This window comes from Sinohyriopsis cumingii, unplaced genomic scaffold (genome assembly GCF_028554795.1).
Source record: "Sinohyriopsis cumingii isolate HCF-2022 unplaced genomic scaffold, ASM2855479v2 utg002126l, whole genome shotgun sequence".
Lineage (NCBI taxonomy): Eukaryota > Metazoa > Mollusca > Bivalvia > Unionida > Unionidae > Sinohyriopsis > Sinohyriopsis cumingii.
In genome coordinates, this window is record NW_028316134.1 from 220248 (window position 1) to 227734 (window position 7487).

A 7487-nucleotide genomic window follows, 5' to 3' on the forward strand; every position below is an offset into this window, starting at 1 on the left:
GCCGTCTCCTTCCTTTGCTCACTGTATCGGTGTATGGAAATATTTTGCTTTTAAAATAAGTAAGAGACAAAGTAGATATTTGGCAGTTTTTTCCTCTGGGATCGAACCTCATGATCTCTCTCATTACGTCAGATATCGTCATGTCGTAATTCAACAGAAATTAAGCCTAATATGTGTCAGTTCGCAGCCTGACAGCAGATACAAACACCCTAGAAGTCAGTAGTAGTGGTGGCAGTGGAGGTGCTAATGAGATGGCTTTGGTCTTCTTTTCATTTTCACTTCTGGTTTCTCCTCATTCTTTTTCACTTCGGTCGAATGAGGAGTGGACATCATCTTTTTAATGCAAGCTTTCAGTTCTTCTCGTTGGGGTGTGTGGGGGAAAGCGGCAACAAGGACGCTGCAATCTTGCTAGGAATGGGAGCTGCTGACGGTGCTTGAAAACTTCTCGTACCTGTTCTTCATCAGGCATTCGTGGGGCTGCGTCTGTCTTGACCACTGGGGTGGTGGTGGGTGGTGGTGATGGTGATGGATTATTCATCAAGGTCTTAAAATCTTTCAGAGTGGGTAGAGCTGTTTCGTCTAAAGATTTCTGGTGAAAGAGTTGTATTCGTTGCAAGAGTTGACCGTACTTTAGTGATTTTTCTGTTTCAGACAAATCGTTACGATCCATCAACGATTGCAATTCCTGTTGTAACTTGGACGTCTTGGTCAAATTCGGATGATTGGGAGGCAAATATGGGGTCCGTTGTAATTGCCAACGATGGCATTCCATCCATCGTTTCGTAAGGCACTAAAGCTTGTTTTCGTCCTTCCACTCGATTTCAACGGTCTCGTCTGAGATCTTTGGACTCCAGAGGTCCCTTTTATCTTCTTGGTTCCTTTTTATCTTGCTCCCATCAGTCCCCCCAGCATTGTTCCCAATACTCCTTTCAGCAAGGGTCCTAACAAGAGGGACAAAATTCTTCCGCGTTGTACCAACATCTTCATCTTTTGATAAATTTATATTTTCTTTGGACCAATTGGAGACAAACGTGACGATGTTTGGCTAAGCATTCTTCTGGTGTTTAGACAAAGGTATCGTATCTTTCAAGACGTTCAAACAACATTCGCACACGGTATCGATGAAATCTTTGGAGGCGGTTTGAATGAGATCCTTTCGCATGAGTGGAGAAGCTTTGGACAGGACGGACAACATGTCCCCATGTTTGACTAAACGAGGTGTCAGTACTTTCCTTTTCTTTCCTTTGGTGATAGAAGAGGGATGGCTTCTTGGGGTGACATCTATGGGTTTTCAGGATCACAAAAACAATGATTCCCATTCTTTGCCTCAGGTCTTTTTTGTACTGGAACGCTTAGCCACTGATTTTCTTTATGTCATGTCAACTTGATGACAGTCATCACGCGTCGTGGAGGGATTCGCAACGGAATAAATCAGGACAGTCTTTGCTTGGACAAATCCAGTAAACTCTGTAACATGCCAAATCTCTCTTGGACTTTGATTTTGGGGGCAGGTACTTTGTCAAAAGCTGCTACTGCAGCTAAAGAGGAGAAGGGTGTCACCGTTGGAGAAGTTCTTGGAGACTCGGGTTTCCATTGTTTCATCAACTGAGGAAGAACGGGTGTCAAATTGGGTTTGGCAGGCATCACGAACAACGAAGAAGTGGAAGAACCTAAGGTTACTGGAGACTCGGTCACAGTCGCTGCAGGTCGTGGTTTGCGAATGTAAGGATACGTCCTGTTCGAAGCACCTCTCTTGTAGGTAGTAGCTGTTTTCTGTGGTCTTTTCTTGGGACTTTTCTTTTTCTTTTTCTGTGGGCTTTTCTTTTTGGGGGGCTGTGACCTGGTCTTGACACTGTTTCTCTTTTTCTTCTTTGGGGCTCGTTTCACATTTGAGTGACTTTTTTCATGGGATATTATAGGTCATTTCTTTGTGTGCATAAATCCAATTTACATGAGATATGCCATGATCCGTCATACCGTAGCAATAAGTGAAATTATTATATAAAATATTTAACTTTAAGGCATCTATATGCTTAATACGACAGGATAACTGCCACTAAGATGCGATGGGGTAGGAAACTATTGTTGTTAAAATCTATAGTAAGCTATCCAAATGAGATGATCCTGTTTTTCAATGTTTATTTATTCCTGTAACATTTTGTTAAGCAATATCAATCAGTCAGCCCCGGTGGCGCAATCGGTTAGCGCGCCGTACTTATAGACAGTATCCTAGGCGATGCGGAGGTTGTGAGTTCGATCCTCACCCGGGGCAACGATCATTTTTAATGAAAAAATCCATTACCTATCATTACGCCAATATATTTTTTTTACATATTATGATATATTTCGCATATTGTATGGGTAATCGGGAAAGGCAACAGGCATCGGTTAATTAGGAGTGTTTTCCATTTAATTTCCTTGCATCACCTAGTCATTTTGAACCTTTAATTTCAGTTAGTCATTTTAAATTGCTACTATTCCTCCTATGTGTTAAATGAGGTTGGCTACTGCATATTTTGACACTTGAATCAGACATCAAACATAAACCTGAATACATCACGCACAATGAAGGCGCAGGGACGCTCGCAAAGATATTGAAAACTGCATACATCGAATGTAGTCTTACTATTCTTCCAGGAACGAGAGGTCTCTGAGGTTCGAGGCAACTCGCCTACCCCAAAGAGTCAGATGCCTTCCGATACATCGAACACTTCCAGTATGGATGGTTGCAAGTTCTCTAACAGTACATGCCACGAAGAGAAACTGGTGGCCCGCATCAATGAAGCATTTAAGGCATTTCTGTCGTAGAAGAGAAAGGTGCTCACACGTTTAGTCCCGACTGACGATGAACAACATGCATCGTCTTCTTTGGAGGATTAATTTAATGCTGAGCAAAACTGTGCTTCTTATGCATCTACCTCCTTACTCTCTGCGCCCATTTCATACCAAATTCCTGCCAAACTCATGGAAAGAAATGTAGCAAGATGAGTCTACTGACTAGACGTTGTTGTTGTCAAACACCTTCGAGGTTGGAAATCCACGATCTGTTATTTAAGTGGATGAAGAAAACAAAGTGTTCTGCCTATCGTGACTTGCATGTGACCACGATTTAAAATATCCAACAATGGAAAAGTTCATTCTTCGTTTTGCAACCGCTCATGGCAAACGATCCCACACATTACCACACAAATTGAATGTTCTAAAGAAACATAATTTTGCATTCCGAACGTTTGTGTATCTAATTGCGCTTGCCACGACTATATTCATCAACCTTTATTTCCTTACTGTCGGAATTGTAGTGTGTCCCAAGTTGGATGGCAAACAATACTTTGTTTGCTCATAAAAGTAGAACAGAGTTATTACAATATTTACTATGAAGGGGTTGAGGTTTAAATGCTGAATTTCAAAGAAAGAAAAACTCTAAGACTGTTTACATATTCCAGATATTATTTGATATCTTTAAAATTTCCATTCAAACAAGAATTGAAAAAGCAATACAACAATATGACTTAATATGGAGTAAAATCCAAACTAAATTGTATACGAATTGATCAAAATACTGATTCTCATTGTTCACAATATGTAGTATCTATTTATAGTGTTGTTAGTATAGTCTAGTTTTTCTGATTGTTAAATTTCTAAACGCAATAATAACATAAATTTCTTAATAAGTTTTGTCAGATGTAATTTGACAATTTTAGTGATTGAAGGATTATCGTATAACTCTTTGATTATTCTACTTTATTCTTCTTCTTGATCCTCTTTTAATTTTAATTTATGAGTATACAAGAATTTTTTCCATATATGTATAATGTATAATTATACACAATCTTTGGTAGAGAGTTAGGTGTAACTAAACATGCAATAAGACATGAAGTTAGAACTATAACAAATGAATTCGATACATAAGCTCACCCAGAAGTTATCTACAACCCGGATCATTGTATTTTAGATATCCTATCTCAGAAGACTTGACTCCAGTAGAAAATGTAGATAATAATATGCCAAAGATTACTCATGTTTGATGATTTTAACATTAATCACACTAATATGAACAATATTAAAGAATAGTTGTCTTTATCAATGAATGCAAACACAAACTGTATCTAACTCATGAGTCATGTATGCTCTTTGATAAAGCAATTTTAAGTACATGAGTGATATGGAAACATATTGGATCTGTTCTAAATTCCCTCCAAATTCAAAGCCCAATTTTAAAATAAACAACAACAACAACAAAAATCATAGCCCGAGTCAATCCAAAAATGTATTTATAAACCAATTTTCATGGACAATGTAAAAGGCTGGTTCCTTGGTTTCTGCCTTTCAAAGACCTGTGAAAATTGACAGGTCGTTTCCATCTTTACGCTTGTCTATTTCACTGGTCAACAGTGAAATCATTACTGACTTGAAAAGGCCCTAATCTGTAGTATTTTGGTGTGCCGAACACGAATATAACCGTGAAAAATTTGTATTGGCTCTCGTTTTGAAGATATTCATATACCTCATTTTCTATGTTTCACTGTGTAAATTTCTCCAGTAGGACTGCAGCAACATCCGGAATAATGATGTAACATTGCATAATACCATCATGCTCACATCATCCACAGTTGATTGCATCATTTTCTGATGCAATGCAATACTAATGCCATGCGGCTGCTGAAGTAAGTTGACGTCAGCAGTGTACTATACATGTGTAGGCCTATTATACTAATGCCAGGCGGCTGCTGAAGCTGACGTAAGCAGTGTACTATATAAAGCCCAATCAGATAGGTTCAGCATTTAAAATATTTTAGACGTTGTGCGAGACAGTTCAAGCTACTGTTACATAAAACTTATTATTTTATCCATTTACGTACAATAAAGAACAGTAATGCCTCGAAAGTGTGTTAATACCGCGGACAATTTTTGCTATATTTGTGGGGAAGTGACATTTGCCAACCAGAAGAAAAGTATCAATTCTCAAGTGAAGAAGGCATATCATCTTTACTTCGGATGCAAGGTTGGTGACCAAGACAAGCCTTGGGCTCCGCATATATGCTGTGCTACATGTACAACACAGCTTTCACAGTGGTTGAATTGCAAAAGGTCATCAATGCCGTTTGCAGTCCCAATTGTGTGGAGAGAGCCAAGCAACCACCTAAATGACTGTTACTTCTGCTTGGTTCCTCCTCTTTCCGGCGGAATAACGAAGCGAAAGAAGTCGAGAATAGTCTACCCAAACATTCCGTCTGCATTGAGACCAGTTCCACATGGTGAGGGACTTCCTATTCCAGAACCTCCAACAGAATATTCTCTTGATTCATCTGACGAAGACAAAGGTGAGTCGACCTGTTCTTCTCCTGGTCCATCAGCATGCAGTGATCCAGATTTTCACTGTGGTGCATCATCAACCCCACACAGAATAACACAGGAAGAACTAAATGACCTGATTCGTGATTTGGACTTATCAAAGAACAAGGCAGAATTGCTAGGATCAAGACTCCAACAATGGAATCTTCTAGAAGAAGATGTCACAATTACTGCATATCGAAAGCGCCACCAGCAATTGGAGCCTTTCTTCAGAAAGGAAAGTAATCTGATATTCTGTTCCGATATTGAGGGCCTCATGAATGCTTTAAAAATCACTCATGACCCACAAGAATGGAGACTATTTGTGGACTCTTCGAAACTGAGTCTCAAGGCTGTGCTTTTGCACAATGGAAACATTCTTCCATCTATTCCAGTAGCGTATGCTGTCCACATGAAAGAGACATACGATAACTTAAGGCAGCTACTGAATTCCATTGAGTATAACAAGTACAGCTGGCACCTCTGTGGTGATTTGAAGGTAGTTGCCCTTTTAATGGGACTGCAGCAAGGATATACAAAATACATGTGTTTCTTATGCGAGTGGGATAGCCGAGCAAGGGAAATGCACTACATGAGGAAGGAATGGACTCACAGGCAGAATGTAGCCATTGGAGAGAAGAATATCCAACACCCAGCTCTGGTTGAGGCTCAGAAAATCTTGCTACCACCCCTTCACATCAAACTAGGTTTGATGAAGAACTTCGTGAAAGCCATTGACCGGACTTTGCCAGCATTCCGATACCTGCATGAAAAATTCCCTCGACTCAGCGAAGCAAAGATTAAAGAGGGAGTTTTTGTGGGTCCTCAGATTCGAGAGCTTTTCAAAGATGACCGGTTCAACAACTTGCTGGAAGGTGACGCGAAACAAGCATGGAATGCTTTTCGCCTAGTTTCTACAAACTTCCTCGGAAATGTTAGGGCAGAAAACTATAAGGAACTAGTAGAAGACATGTTGATGAAGTATAAGAAACTTGGCTGCAATATGTCTCTAAAGATTCACTTCCTTCATTCCCATTTGGATTTCTTTCCTAGCAACTGTGGTATTGTTAGTGATGAACACGGCGAAAGTTTTCATCAAGATATCGCAACAATGGAACAAAGATACCAGGGAAAATGGTCCACTACAATGCTGGCTGACTACTGCTGGACACTCCTCAGAGATGCTCCCGAACAGCTGTACAAGAGACAGGCGAAGAAATCTAAGATGTAGTCAATGACTTGATTTTTTATAGGTAGGCTATTACAGTTGACCTTTTACTATTGGAATGCATTTCGTTATGTAAACATTAATTTCTTGCAGATTACAAAAAAACTAGAGCCAATTTTGCAATTTGACTGTCATATTCGTGTTCAGCACATAAAAATTGATAAGAATTGACTAATTTTATTTCAGTAACGTGACTTTTGTAAAAATTTGTTGTCCAGTGTTTTCCATCAAATAAAACTTTTTTGTAAACCAGTTTTCATGAAGTAATAAAAAGGTAGCTTTCTGGTTTGCGCTCTGTAACTATTTTTTAAATTTTATCCTACAGGTTTGTGCCAAAACCTGGTCCTTTCTCTGTAATTATTTTACAAGAGTTATACATTTTAAAGGGCAGATAAATCTGATGGCCATAAACTGTTCAATGCGACGGGGGTGATAAACGCCCGAAAGAGAAGTTAGTAACTCGTTAATATCGTTTAAACTTGATTATTATTATTAATATATGTTTTTTCCTTTTGCGTTTAATAAATGAAATGATCACAAGACCCAGCTGTCATTTTACATTCAAAGTGTTTTTATAATGTAACACAAACATCGATCTTGCTTTGTTCCATGTCATGAGCAGTAAGAATTCATCATTTTCATCTATCTAGCTGTGGATTCCAGCCAGACTCATTAAAGGGCGAAGGAAAAAGAGTTAATTAAACACGTTTCACCCTAATTACAGATCATTCATGTTGTTTAATGTCCATATTTCTTCCTACTGACTCTCAGTGCCAGTTTCAATAATTCTCCAACAATTTAGTTGTGGGTCCCCTGTATGAGAAGTCGACTGTTGAAGAAAGTAAGAGTCCCACTCCAAATGAGATGATCCTGTTTTTCAAAGTTTATTTATTCCTGTAACATTTTGTTAAGAAATACCAATCAGTCA

The 7487-nt window shown here is 38.9% G+C and overlaps 1 non-coding gene across 1 annotated transcript; it reads left to right on the top strand.

Annotated features, from left to right (window-relative positions):
• Positions 1–2182: 2182 nt before the first annotated feature.
• Positions 2183–2272, top strand: Trnai-uau (transfer RNA isoleucine (anticodon UAU)). Its single transcript is given in 2 exon segments — positions 2183–2220; positions 2237–2272. It is a non-coding gene; the product is annotated as a tRNA-Ile (tRNA).
• The last annotated feature ends 5215 nt before the right edge of the window (positions 2273–7487 follow it).